The 18,709-nt window shown below is 42.2% G+C and overlaps 1 long non-coding RNA gene across 1 annotated transcript in view; it reads right to left on the minus strand.

The window, feature by feature from the left end:
• The window catches only part of LOC130294090 (uncharacterized), a 141,158-nt gene extending 131,758 nt beyond the window's left edge, over positions 1-9,400 (minus strand). The window contains exons 1-2 of the long non-coding RNA XR_008848378.1: positions 9,310-9,400; positions 2,853-3,141 (exon numbers count right to left, since the gene is read on the minus strand). This is a non-coding gene — a long non-coding RNA (uncharacterized LOC130294090). The remainder of the gene's footprint in view (positions 1-2,852; positions 3,142-9,309) is intronic.
• Between the last annotated feature and the right edge of the window lie 9,309 nt (positions 9,401-18,709).

Genomic DNA, 18,709 nt, shown 5'->3' on the forward strand with positions numbered 1-18,709 from the left:
TCTTCCTTTCCTGGGACCCAGGCTCAGCAGCAGTTCCGATCCTTCTGTCACCCACGGTGTGGGTTATATGCGAATACCTTATTCGCTCAAGGTGAGCGGCCATTACCTAAGGGGCAATTTCTGCCCGCTCACTGTGTTTGTTTTTATCTGTTATTCCTGTCTAGTGGTAACGCACAAGGCGCCTGTGTCGGTCTCTCCGTTTTTCTCTCCCACACTCAGAAGAACGTGAAAGGGACTGAATATGGGGAGTGAAAGACAGATCAGAGTCAAGTTTAACTCCAAGACAGAGAGCCTGCTGCCCGAGAGTTATGGTAGTACCGCATACCGAGATGGAAATGTCAGGGTTAGGCACAGTATCAGTTGATGGAGAAAAAACGAGAAGTTCTGTTTTAGAAAGATTTAGTTTCAGATATAAAGAGGACATGATGTCTGAGACGGCAGAGAGACAGTCACTGGTATTCTGTAGGAGTGCAGGGGTGATGTTGGAGGAAGAGGTATAGAGTTGGGTGTCATCAGCATAGAGGTGGTACTGGAAACCAAATCTACTGATTGTTTTTCCAATGGGGGATGTGTAGAGTGAAAAGAGTAGAGGATCCAGGACCGATCCCTGGGGAACCCCGATAGCAAGGGGAAGAGGAGAAGAAGTAGAGCCAGAAAACGAGATGCTAAAGGAGATTAGAGAAAAAGGTATGAGACCACTCAATTCACTAAAAGATCATGAAGAGAAAATACCATTGACTACTTTCTGGAGACCAAGTAAACAAAACACCACTGACAAGAACCTTAGCCGACAGACTGATAGGAATCCAATCCCACTCCCTTAATCCTATGGACCCCTTTATAAATGTAACCTTGGATCACCTTTAGAAAGGGAAGGGTTTTTATGTGTGTATGCGTGCTGGGTATCAAGGATTTATATGCACTGTATCCATATGTGTCAGGTGGTGTGTGTATGTGGGTTTAATAACTATAGTCAAAGGTGATTGTATTTGCATAATGATTGCATTTTACATTATGTGATTTGCATGATATGTAGAATCTTCTAAGGCTATGTTCACATGGTGGAATGTCTGCATGGAACATGGCGGTGGACTCCACTGCGAAATTCCGTGTGGACGTCCATGTGGAATTTTTCTGGGAAATTCTGTCATGTGAACATGGCCTAACGAAATTGTGTTACTTTCTGATTGCTTTTACACAGCGACTGGTGTGGTCTATTTACATAAGGTAAAAGAGAGACATTCATTAAAGGTCAGACATAGATATATTAAGTGTGAGCTCTGAAGAGAGAGGTCCCAAAAGCATATACCACTGGATGAGCAAGGCAAAAAACCCTTTTACATTGCAGAAAGGAACTTGGACATCAGTCAGCCAGCAAGGAGATCTATTGTACTTTTGCAAGGCCCAAAACATGCTGAGTACATTTAGTTACGGTAATTAATTTAATGGGTCCTCCATAATTATTAGGGAATTATCCATTTTAAAAGAATGTTCAATAATACTTAAATAATGTTATAAGGTTCTCAATTTTGGACAATCCATACTTGCTAGAAGGGTCCTCTGAAAATGGGCTAATCACAACATATCCCACTGCTGGGACCCAAAAGAACAATTTATAATCTGAGGCGAAATCTAACAAGAACTGCTACATTTTTCTCCACTGCGCCACCACTGGGGAAATGAATCATTACACAGTACACAATTAAGGATAGATCAGGCCCTCTTGAACAATAGATGTACTTTGTAACTGCTCTTCACATTGGTCAAGAGATGAGGTTCCTAAACAGGGCCTCTTTTAACTCAGAATACCTAATAGAGAGTATTGAATACCCAATAAGGTATATTAATATGCGTTTTCTGAAACAGACCACAACTTTAAGAATATTATCAGTTAGTTCCTTTGGATCCTTCCTTTCTCTTATACAGGGAACCTTATCCACATGCAATATTAACATCAATGAAAAGATCAATGACAGACTCCTTAGGAGAGTGCCAGTATATTGAAATCTCACATATGTGTCTCCACTGGAATTTTTGTGTCTGTGTATTAAGAGAAAATGCTGACCAAGTAGGAATGTTATAATTTCATTACCCTACATCCAATTATTTTGTGTTTAATAATTGTAATGAATGTAGATCACTTTGTAGAAATGTCTTCCCTCTGACATTAAAGAGACTTTTTCTATCGATCAGTGTTAAAAAAAAGTCTAATTAAATCCACTGTGATTCAGTGTTGTGAGATACTAAAACATGAATATGTCTAAGGGGAATTAATCATTTTCCTAAGTACTGAAGATTACAGCAGGTGGTACCATATTAATATAGCACTGCACTGCATGATAATACACGGCTTGCACATGACTGTAGTTTATACATTATATATTTTATACAATCATTGACAAAAAAAAAAAAAAATTGTACACCTAGATAGAAATGTCGGACTGATGCAAAACTCTGCATGCAGTTATGTCTTAGGCAGATATGTAAATGATTAGACGTGTGGTCTGATCAGAGTTTTTAACACAAGTGGGCATAAAAATGCTTCTTGGTTCTTTGACTGATCAAAATGCCTCTACTATGCACTCAACTTATTATATTCAAATGACAGACTTTAAGAGGGTGCACATGATTTGACTTAGAGAAGCAGTACAATCACATGTATCAAAATTTTATTCACACATATAAAGGTTTCTGCCCTTCACACGTCATCTCAAATTTTTAGTTGTCCATATGCTAGTAAGTGAAGCCTAACATTTATCATTGCTCCCATATACTTCACAAGCACAAAACAGATGATTATTCTCCACTATCTTTATAGTAACAGAATCATGAAGGACATTATAGAACCTTACCTTACCAGATGCAGAAAATGTGGTACTGTGCCTTCTCTGCAAAAACAAAGTATGCCGTGGCCAGGGTATGAGTATAGGAACTACGTCTCTACGAAGGAATCTGGAGTAGCATCACATGCTGCGTGGGACAGTTGAGATGCCGTACAATTTGAAGAAAACCTTGCTCCTGCTGCTGGTCCCCAAAATTCCTCTCATCTGTCTAGCAGAAAGGCCTAGTTCACAGTCAGTGCATTCTCTGTCTTGTCCTCTTTAGTTTCAAGTCATCCTGTTAGTTATATATTGCTGAACTCTAATGGTGATCAAGAGAGAAAAGTTTTATTTTAATTTTTTTTCCTAGAAAAGTGTTAATGGCCTATAAATCTCCACACACCATTGAAGGTTTTCTCCTGAGATTTTAAATAAATATATGTTTGTGATCATGGCTACAGGGAAAACGTGACACACACAACCTACATACTAAGGAGTATAATAATGCACTAAGAGGTGTGCCTAGCCATCTGGAGAGGGTAAACTTATAAGAAGGCAAAGGTGAAACCAAGTAAAGGGGAGGGTTGGGAGGGGCACATTGAGCCAGACATGGCATTGGGCCGTACCCTATCTGGGTTATATGCGACCCTTTCACCCTCCCGCAAATACAGGCTGAATACTCAGCCTGTCATACTTGGTCAGGCAATGTGACACACACAACCTACATTCTAAGGACTATCATAAAGCGGCTAGAAGTGTGCCTAGGCTGTCGGCAAGGGCAAACCTATAAGAGGGCAAACACCAGACTAAAATAGGGATGAATAGTTCATTGAAGATTGCATATGATTATGTTACCAACTTCTGAAGGTGCTAGACATTTCCTTGTAAGAACTTGGTTTGTATCTGAAAAGCAAGCTGAACACCATTGCAGTAACTTCAAAATTATATGATTTGGAATTTAAGACTTGATGTAACTGAAGCTGCCCCACTGTGGAATGAATGCCTTCAATCTGTTTGGGCTTGTCCCAACTGTGACACTAACACTTGGATATGTGAAATGAACTGAAAAGTAGTGAGGGCAGCAGTAGAAAATGTTGACATGGGGAACCCCCTAAAGCTAACAATAAATAATTTAACCCCTTACAGGATGCCAATAATTAAATGTCCAGAAGAAGCTTAGTTCTACATGTGCCCCTACTTGGGAAGTTTTTTAGGGATAGGGAGTACTAATATGTTGTGGGCGGCATGCCAATTTAACTACCCCTTTGTGGTGCCTGGATTTCTGAGAGAAGATTAGGCTAATTCTCCAGGCCTCATTGAGCTGTAGAATCCCAGCCACATTGTTACCTTGATAAAAGGCTAGAATAATGCCCACAGACTAGCAATGAAGATAGTTTGTACTATAACCTAATGTGTGAAGAAATGTAACCTCTTATGGAGGCAGGGTTTTTCTGTTTTTGCATTTTCATTTTTTCCTCAACACATTCTAAAAATCAAAACACTTTCAATTTTGCACCACCAATTCTACTTTGCAGTGACATTAGTCATTTTACCAAAATATCCACGGCGAAGTGTGAAAAAAATCATTGTGCAACAAAATTGAAGAAAAAAATGCCATTTTGTAATTTTGGGGCTTCAATTTCTACGCAGTGTATTTTACGGTAAAAATTTTATTTTATCTTTATTCTGTATGTCCATACAGTTAAAATGATACCCTACTTATATAGGTTTGATTTTGTATTACTTCTAAAAAAAATCATTACTACATGCAGGAAAATGTATACGTTTAAAATTGTCATCTTCTGAACCCTATAACATTTTTTATTTTTCTGCCTACGGGCCATTATGAGGGCTCATTTTTTGCGCCGTGATCTGAATTTTTATCGGTACCATTTTTTATATTGATCAGACTTTTTGATAGCTTTTTATAGATTTTTTCATGATATAAAAAGTCACCAAAAATACGCTATTTTTGACTTTGGAATTCTTTTGCGCATACGCCATTGACCATACGGTTTAATTAATGACCCCGCTTATATACTGGGATTGGGTGCAGGGTGTACAGGTACGCCCTACATCCTTAAGAGGATAAACAAAAAGCTAAATTATACACATTAATTGTTACTGCCTGACCCAAAAATGTTTGATAATGGAGTTGTTGTCTGAAGAAATGACGGATAAGAAATACCATGAAGTAGGACCTAAGACAAGACAGGTACCCTGTGAAAGCAGCGATGTACAATCATTATCACTGCAACCCAACACCTCAGAAAAACTCTAAATAATCAGAACCTATTGTTAATTAATCAAAGTTTAAAAAGCACCAGAAAGAAGTGCTGAACTACAATATTATCTGTGACCATGATACAGGAACCATCACAGAAACCAAAAAAATGCATGGATATATATCAGGCAACCTAAGACCAGTGCAAGAAAAACCTACCTGTAACTTTAAGGGGGGGGGGGGGGACATAAAAAATACCTGACTTATTTGAAGATGACGAAGTCTGATCTACTGATGTAATCTTTGACCCTGAGAACCTGACACCAATGAAACAACCCAAATGATAAAAACCAGGAGCTATGCTCTGCTACTTGGAAAAACAAAAGTTCTCCAAAGACCCTTACCTGTCACCTTAACCTACATAAAACACCTAAAAAAATAACAAGAAACCTGACTTACCTGTAGATGATGTGACATGAGTATGACCATGATTTTAAATAAAAGGCCTGGAGAGGTGAGTGCATCCAAGATGACCTAAAAAGGCTCAAAAGTGGTCAACCACTGACAAAATTGGGATGGCTACTACTGATAACAGCAAAACATTAGAACTAGAAAAGAAAAATTTTTACAGCTGAATGCTGTGACAGGCAACATATATATCATATTAATTAAAGGCACAGAAGAATAGCGGGCGGCACCACTGCACTATACAAAAAAATATGCTGTATAATGTATAATGAAGGTGCATCATGAAAAACTCCGTACACTATGAAAAACAAAATGACCAAAAAAGAGAGAAAAATAGACCATGAGCACTCATACGTACTTTAAAACTTGACTTTAAATTAGACCATAAAATGCCCGCCTGCCGCAGAAAAGTTAAAATGGATGGCAACAGTCTGTTTCACGGGAACTTCCGCTTCGTCTGGCCAGATGAAGCTGGAGTTCCCATGAAACAGACTGTTGCCATTCATTTTAACTTTTCTACGGCCGGCAGGCATTTTATGGTCTAATTAAAAGTCAAGTTTTAAAGTACAGGTGAGTGCTCGTGATCTATTTTTCTCTCTTTTGTTGTCATACATCATATTAAAACATAAGCCTGAAGATGAGTCAGAAAACAAGTATGTTCAATTTAAAAAACATAAGGCTGAAGACGTGACAGGCAACATATGCATCCCATTAAAGACTGAAAACGTGACAGGCATAACATGAATTATATTGAAAACGTAAACCTTAATCTTTGACAGGCAACATATACCATATATTAAATTGTATGCAACATATGCATCATATTAAAAGCATAAGCCTGAAGACATGACGGGCAACATATGCATTATACTAAAAACGTAAGCCTAAAAACGTGACAGGCAACATATGCATCATATTTAAAACATAAGCCTGAAGACATGACAGGCAACACATGAATCATATTGAAAGCATATCAAGACATGCAAGCCTAAAGATGCGACCGACAATTTGGTATCCATTGAGTGTTAAACAACATAAGTCTGGAGATGTCAGAATAATACACATACATTATAGCTATGAACATAAGCCTGAAGAAGTTGATGATCCGTATGCTTGGGAACACAGCATGGCAGAAATGATTCCATAAAGTACTTAAAAGTAATTATTATCAAGTTGATCTGAAGATGCAACTCGAGTATATGAAAAAATAGCAGATACTAATAGTGACTGAAACGTGACCTGACTTAACTGCAAGAGAGATGTGAAGTGGTGCTATAGATATGGCCTAACTTGACCGACCTGAGAACTAGCATCTCATCGTAACAGTGAATACAAAAGAGAATGTTACTAAATTATCATGTCAGTCCAGCACCTATATGCATGAACTAAAAGAAATGCTAGTGAAGCACGCTGAACATAATAGACCTAGATCAAGACAACATGCAAACATAAAAACACCTAAATACATGGCAAAATGATGAGTGATGCTAATGAGCCTGGAATTATCTGAGTACATGATAACAAACTTTCTGATATCAACATCACATCACCTCAGGACGTGACAGACCTGAGCTCATGCTACTACATGGAGACCTTACATACTTTAAAATAACAAAATGTAATCATGCTGAATAGTGACAACCTAAAGAGCGTTACCAACCTGCTTACACAAGAAAACTAAAAATAATGGTAATTGTACCAACATAAAGCACAAAACCTAAGTACCTGAGTCACATAACATGCAACTAAAAACTAAGACTCAAATAAAAAGCAGAAATAAACTGCCTGAAAAGTGACAGCCTGGATATATGTGAAAAATAACAGTAGCAGAAAGAGACTACATGAAAGAGAAAAAGTGATCAACGTACTTGCTTGAAAAAAGTGACAGACTTGAGAGCATGATAAACTTAACTGTGATGGTAATCATGACAACCAGAAGACAGAAACCTGAGTATATTGTAAACAAGACCTATGCCATCATGACAGCCTGAAACGTGACTGCCCCAAACATGTCAAAACATGACAGTGTTACTGTGACATCCTAACATAACCAAACCGAGCATATGTGAGAAGATAGCAAAACACTATCATGAAAGCCTAAAACATGACAGACTTGAAAACATGAAAGATGGATGAGATGTTATGATGGCAGCCTAAACAAACAGAACCAAGTGCACAAGAAAGTTAAAAATGATGCTATCATGGGGGAAAAAAAACTGTACCAAGTGTATGATAAATGTTACACTAAAGCCAATAGAAGCAGAAGAACCAACTGTATGATAACAGCGCAGCTGCATATAATACTGTACATTTATATTATGCTACCTACAGTGCATACATTGAACAGTACTCACTATACATACTTAAGTGAGTACAGTACAATACAGTACAGTGCTTGGCACCAGTGTACAAGGAAGACATAATGGTGCTGTAGAAGATCCAAAGACAGGCAACCAGAGTAATACAAGGAATTAGATGCCTACAGTACCAAGAAAGATTATAGGAATTAGGATTGTTTAATTTAGAAAAAAGACGGCTTAGGGGCAACCTAATAACTATGTATAAATATGTCAGGGAGCAGTACAGAGATCTCTCCCACAATCTATGTGTACAGTGGTCCCTCAACATACGATGGTAATTCGTTCCAAACGACCCATCGTATGTTGAATCCATCGTATGTAGAGAGATTCGTGCAATGTAAAGTTATACTCACCTGTCCCTGCCGCTCCGGACCGCGTCCTCACCACTCCCGATGCTGTCCCAGGGGCTCCCGATGCTGTCCCGCTGCGTCGGCGTCTTCTTCGGGATCCTCCGGCTTCTTCCCGCATCTTCCCCAGGGTCCGGGCCTTGCTTTCTGGTGACGTTATTACGTTGCAGCACTGGCACGGCGTGTGTAGCGACGTAATAACGACACCGGAAAGCGAGGCCCGGACCCTGGAGGAGATGCAAAAGACGCCGGAGGATCGCAAAGTGGACCTGGAGCAGCGGGGATAGGTAAGTGAACCTGTCCGGGATGCTTAAACTGCTATAAGACAGCAGCGTTAGCATTTTGCGCTTTCGGATAGCAGTTAATGCTGTAGTTAACTGCAGTTAACTGCTGTACAGTTATTTACTGTAAGAGCAGTGAGACTCTCTGCCAGAGGAAGTGGTCATGGTGAACTCAATAAAAGAGAGTAATGTTGTGCATACTAGATCTATACGGACAAAATGTTGATCCAGGCATTTATTCTGATTGCCATATTTTGAATCGGGAAGGATTTTTCTCCCCTTAGTATTGGACAGTTGGCATCAGCCTCATAAGGGTGGTTTGTCTTCTTCTGGATCAACACAATAGGGACACAACAGGGATACATGTGAAATTGATGGATACATGGTCTTTTTCCAACCTTAAGAACTATGGAGGAAATTTATCAAAACCAGTGCAGAGGAAAACTTGCCCAGTTGCCCATAGCAACCAATCAGCTTTCTTCTTTCAATTTTATGAAGGCCTGTGAAAAATGAAAGAAGCAATCTGATTGGTTGCTATGGGCAACTGGGCAAGTTTTCCTCTGCACAGGTTTTGAAAAATCTCCCCCTATGTAACTATGTTACTACTTGCTTTTAAAACATATATAAATATCCATTTTACATGCATGTAACATGACCCACTGAACCTATATAAAACTATTCCTATGTCTGATTTAAAAAGAGGATAAAGAACCTTAGATTGTAACATTAGGATAGTGTATATCATTAACAGTTCTTGAGCATTGCAAGATTTGTAGTGTTGGGAAGCACATTCTCATGACAACTACTCACAGCTCCTGCACACATCGTCTTATCTGCTGCCTGCAACTTCATCTGTTCCCTTAACCTTGCAGTCGCATTCGCCAATAAAACATGATTCCCATACAACTTTATAGAAAAATAACTAGTTTATAACCGCCAAAAAAATTAGTAATCTTCCCTCAGAGACTCTGCAATAATAAAGTGCACTGTAGGGATTCTCCAGAACAGCAGAACTACAAGTCTGCAAGTATATGCAAGTCTGATAGATTGACCCTAGTGAGAATAGGCAGCAGCACTATACAGAAGTCCTTGCTCACTTGACAGAGATGCTAGAGCCATATCATCAGCAGGAGCTGTGAAGCCCCAGCCGAGAATTACCGTATTTATCGGCGTATAACACGCACTTTTTAGGCTAAAATTTTTAGCCTAAAGTCTGTGTGCGTGTTATACGCCGATACACCCCCAGGAAAGGCAGGGGGAGAGAGGCCGTCGCTGCCCGCTTCTCTCCCCCTGCCTTTCCTGGGGTCTAGAGCGCTGCTGTCGGCCCTTCTCACCCCCTGGCTATCGGCGCCGCTGCCCGTTCTGTCCCCCTGACTATCGGTGCCGGCGCCCCATTGCCGGCGCCGATAGCCAGGGGGAGAGAAGCGGCGCCGACAGCCAGGGGGAGAGAAGGGGCAGCGGTACCCATTGCCGGCGCCGCTGCTCCGTTGCCTCCCCCATCCCGGTGGCATAATTACCTGAGTCTCCGGCGTGCGTCCCCGGCATCGTTGCTATGCGCTGAACGGCGCGGCGCATGACGTCAGTGCGCCGCGCCGTGCATAGCAACGATGCAGGGGACGCACGCCGGAGGCCTGCAGCAGCGCGGACCCGACTCAGGTAATTATGCCACCGGGGATGGGGGGAGGCAACGGGGCAGCGGCGCCGGCAATGGGTACTGCTGCCCCTTCTCTCCCCCTGGCTATCGGCCCCGGCAATGGGGCGCCGGCACCGATAGCCAGGGGGTGAGAAGGGCCGACAGCAGCGCTCTAGACCCCAGGAAAGGCAGGGGGAGAGAAGCGGGCAGCGACGGCCTCTCTCCCCCTGCCTTTCCTGGGGGTATATCGGGGTATACACGCGCACACACGCACCCTCATTTTACCATGGATATTTGGGTAAAAAACTTTTTTTACCCAAATATCCTTGGTAAAATGAGGGTGTGTGTTATAGGCCGGTGTGTGGTATACCCCGATAAATACGGTAATCCCGCTACATATGCTGCTGCTAAACTCAAAAATCAGCTTAACAGCCACATGCCCTGAAGCTCACTTCACGTTCAGGTCAGCCGTAGTGATGCACGGGATGCAGTGCACACACTGACCTCCAGCCTCTTTAGGAAATTCCTGCTCCGACATTTAAGCAATACACAGGTAGGGAATGCCTAGACCACTGAGCCGGACATAGCATTAGAGTGTAACTTACCAGGGTTACATGTGACCCTTCTGCCCCTCCCACGAATACAAGCTAAATACTCAGCATGTCATACATTCATACAAATAGTCTTATGATAAACAAAAGTTCCATTGGACAAAAAAAATCTTTAACCCCTTAAGGACCGGGGTTTTTTCCGTTTTTGCATTTTCGTTTTTTGCTCCTTGCCTTTAAAAAATCATAACTCTTTCAATTTTGCACCTAAAAATCCATATGATGGCTTATTTTTTGCGCCACCAATTCTAATTTGTAATGACGTCAGTCATTTTGCCCAAAAATCTACGGTGAAACGGAAAAAAAAATCATTGTGCGACAAAATTGAAAAAAAAAACGCAGTTTTGTAACTTTTGGGGGCTTCCGTTTCTACGTAGTACATTTTTCGGTAAAAATGACACCTTATCTTTATTCTGTAGGTCCATACGATTAAAATGATACCCTACTTATATAGATTTGATTTTTTAAGACTTCTAGAAAAAATCATAACTACATGCAGGAAAATTAATACGTTTAAAATTGTCATCTTCTGACCCCTATAACTTTTTTATTTTTCCGTGTATGGGGCGGTATGAGGGCTCATTTTTTGCGCCGTGATCTGAAGTTTTTAATGGTACAATTTTTGCAGTGATAGGACTTATTGATCGCTTTTTATTCATTTTTAAATGATATAAAAAGTGACCAAAAAAGCACTATTTTGGACTTTGGAATTTTTTTGCGCGCACGCCATTGACCGAGCGGTTTAATTAATGATATATTTTTATAATTCGGACATTTCCGCACGCGGTGATACCATATATGTTCATTTTTCTTTTTATTTACACTGTGTTTTTTTTTTTATTGGAAAAGGGGGGTGATTCAAACTTTTAATAGGGGAGGAGTTAAATGATATTTATTCACTTTTTTTTTTCACTTTTTTTTTGCAGTGTTATAGGTCCCATAGGGACCTATAACGCTGCACACACTGATCTTCTATGCTGATCACTGGTTTCTCATAAGAAACCAGTGATCAACGATTCTGCCGCATGACTGCTCATGCCTGGATCTCAGGCACTGAGCAGTCATTCGGCGATCGGACAGCGAGGAGGCAGGTAGGGGCCCTCCCGCTGTCCTGTCAGCTGTTCGGGATGCCGCGATTAGCCGCGGCTATCCCGAACAGCCCGACTGAGCTAGCCGGCCACTTTCGGTTTCACTTTTAGCCGCGCGGCTCAGCTCTGAGCGCGCGGCTAAAGGGTTAATAGCGCGCGGTGCCGCGATCGGCACTGCGCGCTATTAGAGGCGGGTCCCGGCTTCACTATGACGCCGGGCCCGCCGCGATATGACGCGGGGTTACTGTGTAACCCCGCGTTATATCAGGAGAGCAGGACCAAGGGCGTACCTGTACGCCCTTGGGACCAAGGGCGTACCTGTACGCCCTTGGTCCTTAAGGGGTTAATTCAAATCGTACCACCATTTTAAGTAAATGTCCAGAGTCATTAATAATATTATCTACAGTAACTTACCTCTGAAAACATTGTATACCTCTAACAAATAAGTTTAAAAATCGCTTAAAATACAACAAAACTTTCATTATTATATATTAAATATTGAAAACTTAAATGCAAAATCTGTACAGAAAAGAGATTCCCCATATTGTGGCGTTAGACCAAAAGGGTATCTCTAATGGCAGAATATGGACAAAAAATGTCAGGGGCGCCTCTAATCCTGTGACTTGTTTGCAGACTATAGTGATGTGGAGGCTAAAATGGCCGAAATATTATATCAGCCTGATATTTTCAGCCATATCCTGCCGTTGGGAGCACCATTAGAGGTAACTTTTAAGTTATGCAACCATTGTACATCTATCTGTTATCTTCTAATGGCATAAGCTATTGTCACATATAACATGTGAATAACTAGTGTTCAGAATATACAGAATTTCTCATATTTTTCCTCCTTTTTTTTGTCTCCACTACTCAGGGTAAATGTATTACTCAGCCCCCATAGGTTCCCAAGTACAGCAGGTATCTTATTCAGCATCCAGAGATGATTGACTATTGACTATAGATTTTTGCACAAACATAACACAACATAGACTGGTTATATTAATATGGTAATTCTCATCCATAGGGATGTCTCTGATTATTTTATTCTAAATAGACATTTTGTTCCTCTAATAGCAAAATAATTCCTTCATTTGATTCACTTAAAACACGCCTTATGTGTTGAGTAAAATACAAAGTCCCAAGCTGTTCTACCAAGGAAAATAATATTTAGGCCCTAAAACGACAATACCCAGAACATTGTGTTCTAAATACAGCATGTGGGTAATTGGAACAATTTTTATTAAATGCTTCTTCAACTTAATAATACATAACAGTAAAGCACTTCTAGCCAGGGGCTCTGTGTATCTAAAATCAGATTGGTGGTAATATGTGCAGAGTAAATAACATCAGCATTTTAATTACACAATAATAAATGCATTCATTTTATTTTCATTCTGTCCCAAATGAATACTGTATTTAAAAGGAAAAAAAAAAAAACAGGTGCATGCCCACTGAGGGTGGAACGATTTATTCTCAGCTAATTTTATGGATCAGTAGTTACTTTTTTTTATTATTATTATTGTTAAATTGATGACTTTGTCAGTGCAGCTGAACTGCTGTATCTACTTTTCGGTATTTTATTTTTCTTTGAGACAACTGCTCGAATTTGCTAAATTCAACAATTTAAATTAAATTCGATTAGATCTACACACATTAACACATTCTGGTGAAGCAGCAAACAGATACAATAATGTTGTTTCTATTTCAGTGCTCATGCACAAATCAGATTCATGTGTAGAGGCTGTACAGCAGGGCATGAAGGTTCTAGAACACCTTCATATGGAGATGCAGAGCTATACTGTCGATGAGAAAAGGTAAGTATCTTTCTTCATGTCTCACTCTTCCCTGACTGCAATTTACTGAAAAGGTGCCTCTTATTGAATATTTGTATTACCAAATTTACAGGAGTTTGTGCAGAACTGTGTAATGTCTCACATAGTTTTACTAGTATTTATGAATACCCTATCATTACAACAGGTGCAAGACCTTTGTTGACATTAGAGATGAGTGAATCAAAGCTAACGAACCCTAATTCATTACGAATTTCAGGAAATATTCGATTAGCATGAATGCGAATATCACAGCGAATAGCTTCATTAAACTCCATTTACTGTGATGCAGGCTCCAGGGCATCTAACAATGTGGATTCATATGTCAGTACATGGGGCGAGGAACGCTGGGAAGGCAGGAAGGCAAGGCGGGAAGGGAAGTAGGCAGGATGACCCTGAATCGCATGCAGGATGCAGCCTATCAGCAGCCAATCACAGCTGTGATGTTACAGCCCTATATATTCGGCAGCCATTTTGCGGCTCCTCATATCATTCATTATACTGCATACAGATAGGTAGGACATCACTGTGTGTGTGTGTTACACAGAAAAGCTCATTCCAGCAGTGTTTCACATCCTAGTCGCATCAGCGTTCTCGTGGACAGAGAACATTATTTTTTTCACTGAAAAGGATCTTTACTGCAGCTGCAGGCATTAACCTCCCAGTCAATTTATTTGGCATAATATTACAGAGAGGGGCAGATAGCTGTGTGTTGCCTCATACATGTCAAAAGCTGCCTCAACTTTATACACCTTAGCAGAGGAAAAATTTTTCAGCGCAATTCAGTGTCTTTTTCCACAAAAAATCATCTACTGGTTATACTAGTCTGTAGACAGTATAATGCCCAGCAGTCCATTCCTAATAGTCTTTGACAGAGTGCAATTTTGTGTTTAGTACACAGCTCTTTTTTGGCTGCAGCACTGTTGTGTACTGCTGGTGTTTTACAAAAATATGTTTTTTTTAAGGGTACTGTAGCACATTTTTCTGCCCTCATTAGTGCATACTGCATACGTACATCTAAGTAGTGTACTATTTTGTACCTGTTAATCTGTCAAGGGCCTACATACTGTGAAAGGACAGAGAAAAGTAATCACTGGCTGGTGTTTTACAAAAATACTGAGTTTTTTGACATACTGTAGTGCATTTTTCTGCCCTCATCAGTGCATACCGCATGTGTACATCTAAGTAGTGTACTATTTTGTACCTGTTAATCTGTCAAGGGCCTACATACTGTGAAAGTCCAGGCAAAAGTACTCACCAGCTGGTGTTTTCTCAGACACTTTTTTAAGTGAACTTTAGAGAATTTTTCTGCCCTCATCAGTGCATACCACATACCTACATCTAAGTAGGGTACTATTTTGTACCTGTTAATCTGTCTTGGGCCTACATACTGTGAAAGGCCAGCCAAAAGTGCACACCTACTGCTGTTCTAGACAAATACACATACGCACTAAGTATGTAAGGCAGAAAAGTTCCAGGACATGCAGAGAGGAGTGGCAGAGGCCTAAATCCTTCAGGCAGAGGTGTCAGAAAACTAGGGTCGAGTGGCACCAGAAGTCGCAGCGAGAGGCCTGAGCTCCCGTTATCAGTCGTATCTCAACCAGCAACCCATCTGCCATCGTCGATTGGTTAACACGGTCATCCACTTCATCTCAAGTGACATCTGATACCCCCAGTCAACAGTCGGCGGGTTCCTCAGACACAACCCTCAGTTTGCATGGCCAAGGAGAAGTCCCCGTCCTCCCATTGCCTCTGTCCTATGCTGTTCCCTCCTCTACAGAAGTATCTTATGCTGTGGGTTCAGCTCCACTATTCACTGAGGTCAATCTAATAGAGGACAGTCAGAATTTACTGTCCAGACAAGAAGTAGAGGAGACATCCGTTTATGTAAAAACTTGTTGATGATGATGAAGCTGATCATAATTGGGAGCTGGGTGCAGAAGGGGCTTCATCATCATCATCATCATCAAGAGAAAAGAGTTGCAGGTTGCCCGTGAGGCAGCAGCTGGGCCAGCAAGGCGGTAGCATGGTTGGCAGTCAGCATGGTGGCAGAAGTGGAAATTCTGGAGCCAAACATGCCCAGAGGAGACCACCTGCTTCGCGGCAGCCTACCTTCCCGGGAGGTAGTGGAACAGGGGTTCCTGGAAACGGCTGCAGTAGCAATCAATTAGTGTGGACTGTTGGTGGGAAAATTAGCTACTCGGCGATGTGGCTGCTTTTCATCAAGCATCCGGAGGTAGTTCACATAGAAACATGTAAGATATGTCGGCAGAAGGTGTAGCGTGGCCAGGGTCCCAATGTTGGCACAACGGCCCTGCGTGAACAAATGCTTTGCCACCATAAAGCGGCCTGGAAGAACTGTGGCTCCAATGTTTTCCAGCCTGCTGCATCACCCAGTGGCACACCGCTCCCTCTTTCAGCCAGCCAAGGCTCCACCACCTCAGCCGAAGGGAGCTGTGTGTCAAACCCTCCTTCTGATGCTCCAGATACTCCTGCTCCTCCTACTTTTAGTCAGCCATTGCGCCAACAATCCATCGGCGAAGCCATGTCCAAGAGACAACAGTATGCGCCCACTCATCCAACGGCGCAGAACCTAAATGTACTCCTGTCTAAGTTGCTGTTGCTGCAGTCCCTCTCTTTTCAAGTGGTGGACTCTACACCTTTCAGAGAACTGATGGCTTGTGCCAAGCCGAGGTGGAGAGTGCCAAGCTGTCATTTCTTTGCGAAGAATGCAGTACCAGCACTGCACAATTCTGTGGAAGAGAAGGTGGTCCAGTCCTTGAGCCTTTCGTTGTGCACCAAAGTGCATGGCAGTGCCGACGTCTGGAGCTGTAACTATGTCCAGGGACAATACATGTCCTTTACGGCTCACTGGGTGAAAATGGTTCCTGCACAGCCACAACCCCAACTTGGACAGGTCACGTCGCTTCCTACTCCACTCTCTCAGCCCGTTGGTTCTGTGACAGCGTGCGACTCCACCTCCTCATCGTTCACTGTGTCCTCAGCCTCCACTGCCCAGACAAGTCTCAGTGGCCCTTCAGAATACCATGTGTGCAGGGCACGGCGGTGTCACACTGTTCTTCAAATGGTTTGCCTTGGCAAAAAAGAGTCACACAGGGGAGGAACTGCTAAAAGTCATTAATAAAGAAATTGAAGCATGGCTTACTCCACAAAAACTGGAAATGGGAACTATGGCGACTGACAACGGGAAGAACATCTTGTATACGCTGCGACTGGGTAGGCTGAGCCCTCTTGAGCTTCAGCATCAGAACGGTATCCCACAACATAGCCTGATTTGTGACATTGCCACACATTGGAATTCCACCCTCCATATGTTTGAATCAATGGCTGGTCAGGGCACTGGAGACGTGGTGCCTACATCTCACGGCCACATGAGCCCTGTGGGGCTGAACTGGAGGTGGAGGAGGGGCACAGTGGAGCACAGTTTAGGTTTCGCCAAATTGGGATTTTTTTCTAGTAATCTGACAGGAGAGGAGGAGCAGGAGCTGCCAGAGGAGCTAAAGGGTTATGAGGAAGGCGAGACAGAGGACCCAGACACACCGTGGCAGTATGCAGTGGAGATGGAGGCAGGGAGTCACTTGCACAATTGGCACGATGCATGCTCACCTGCTTGCGTAGTGACAGCCGAATTGTCACCATCTGGCAGCGGGAGGACTTCTGGATCTCCACCTTATTGGACCCTCGCTACCGCCACAAAATAGGAGCCTTTTTTACACTAACTGAGAGGGAAGACAAATGACCTACTACAGAGACATCCTATATAGTCAATTGGCTGATGCCTATCGGTGCCATCGTCCATCCTCTCACAGGTATGAATCGGGGGGCCCTCTGCCCTCAACTTCAACTGCCATGTGGAGGGGTGGGGTGGCAGGAGCAGTACCAGCTCCATCAGCAGCAGCCTGAGTCTACAATCGCTGATGAATAGCTTTCTTCACCCGCATAGTGAAGCAACTCTTCAGCAGCAGGCACACCTGGAGCAGTACCTGAACCAGCAGGGGGTGGCATACCTTGACATGCCCATCCCAACACACCTTGAAGATCCGCTGGACTTCTGGGGAGCCAAACTTGAGTAGAGTTTGCCCTGGAAAAGCTGTCCTGTCCAGCCAGTAGTGTGTTATCAGAGCGGGTGTTTAGTGCGACCGGGGCCATAGTCACCCCAAGGAGAACTCATCTGTCCACAAAAAATGTAGAAAGACTGACCTTTGTGATGAATCAGCCATGGATCAGCCAGGATTTCCAATCTTCAATGCCTGATGTGTGAGAGTAGATTGACCATGGTGCCACACCAACACTTCACAAATATGGATAGTGCCAAACAGATTTAAGGCGCTGCTCCCCAGTTGCAAACATTCCTCCGTATCAGACCTTTATTCACCCACCTTCGTCACCGGGTACTGGTATTGCCACCCACCTCACCACTCTGTCACCTCGTCACTTTCAGGACTCCTGATGCTGCTGCTGCCACCTCCAGGCTTTCTCATTCAGCCACTATATGGTCTCCTCATGCGTCAGCCACCTCCAGATTGTGCCATTCAGGCAGTATATGGTCTCTTCTCATGCTTCAGCCAACTCCAGGCTGTGCCAATAAGCCACCTCCAGGCTCTGTAATTGTGCTGCCATGTGACTCCTTGTTAGATTTTGTCCTTTGTACTAGTGTTGAGCAACATAGGCCATATTCGAATTTGCGAATATTCGCAAATATATGGACGAATATTCGCCATATATTCGCGAATATTCGTATATTTGTAATATCCCCGTTTTATTTTTGCATGCGCGAAAAATCGCGTATGCGAAAATGTGCATAAACATTAACATAAGCGGTAATTCGCATATGCGAAAATTAGCATATGCTAATTTTCGCATATGCGAAAATTCGCACGCCAGTTTCACACAGTACTATTAGAGCCTTCTTTACACCACACAAGCTGGAAGGAGAGAGGGATGATCACTGTGATGTGTACTGTGAAAAAAAAAAAATATATATGAATATTCGTAATTACGAATATATAGTGCTAGATTCGCGAATTCGCGAAT

This window comes from Hyla sarda, chromosome 10 (assembly GCF_029499605.1).
Source record: "Hyla sarda isolate aHylSar1 chromosome 10, aHylSar1.hap1, whole genome shotgun sequence".
Taxonomy (NCBI): Eukaryota; Metazoa; Chordata; class Amphibia; order Anura; family Hylidae; genus Hyla; species Hyla sarda.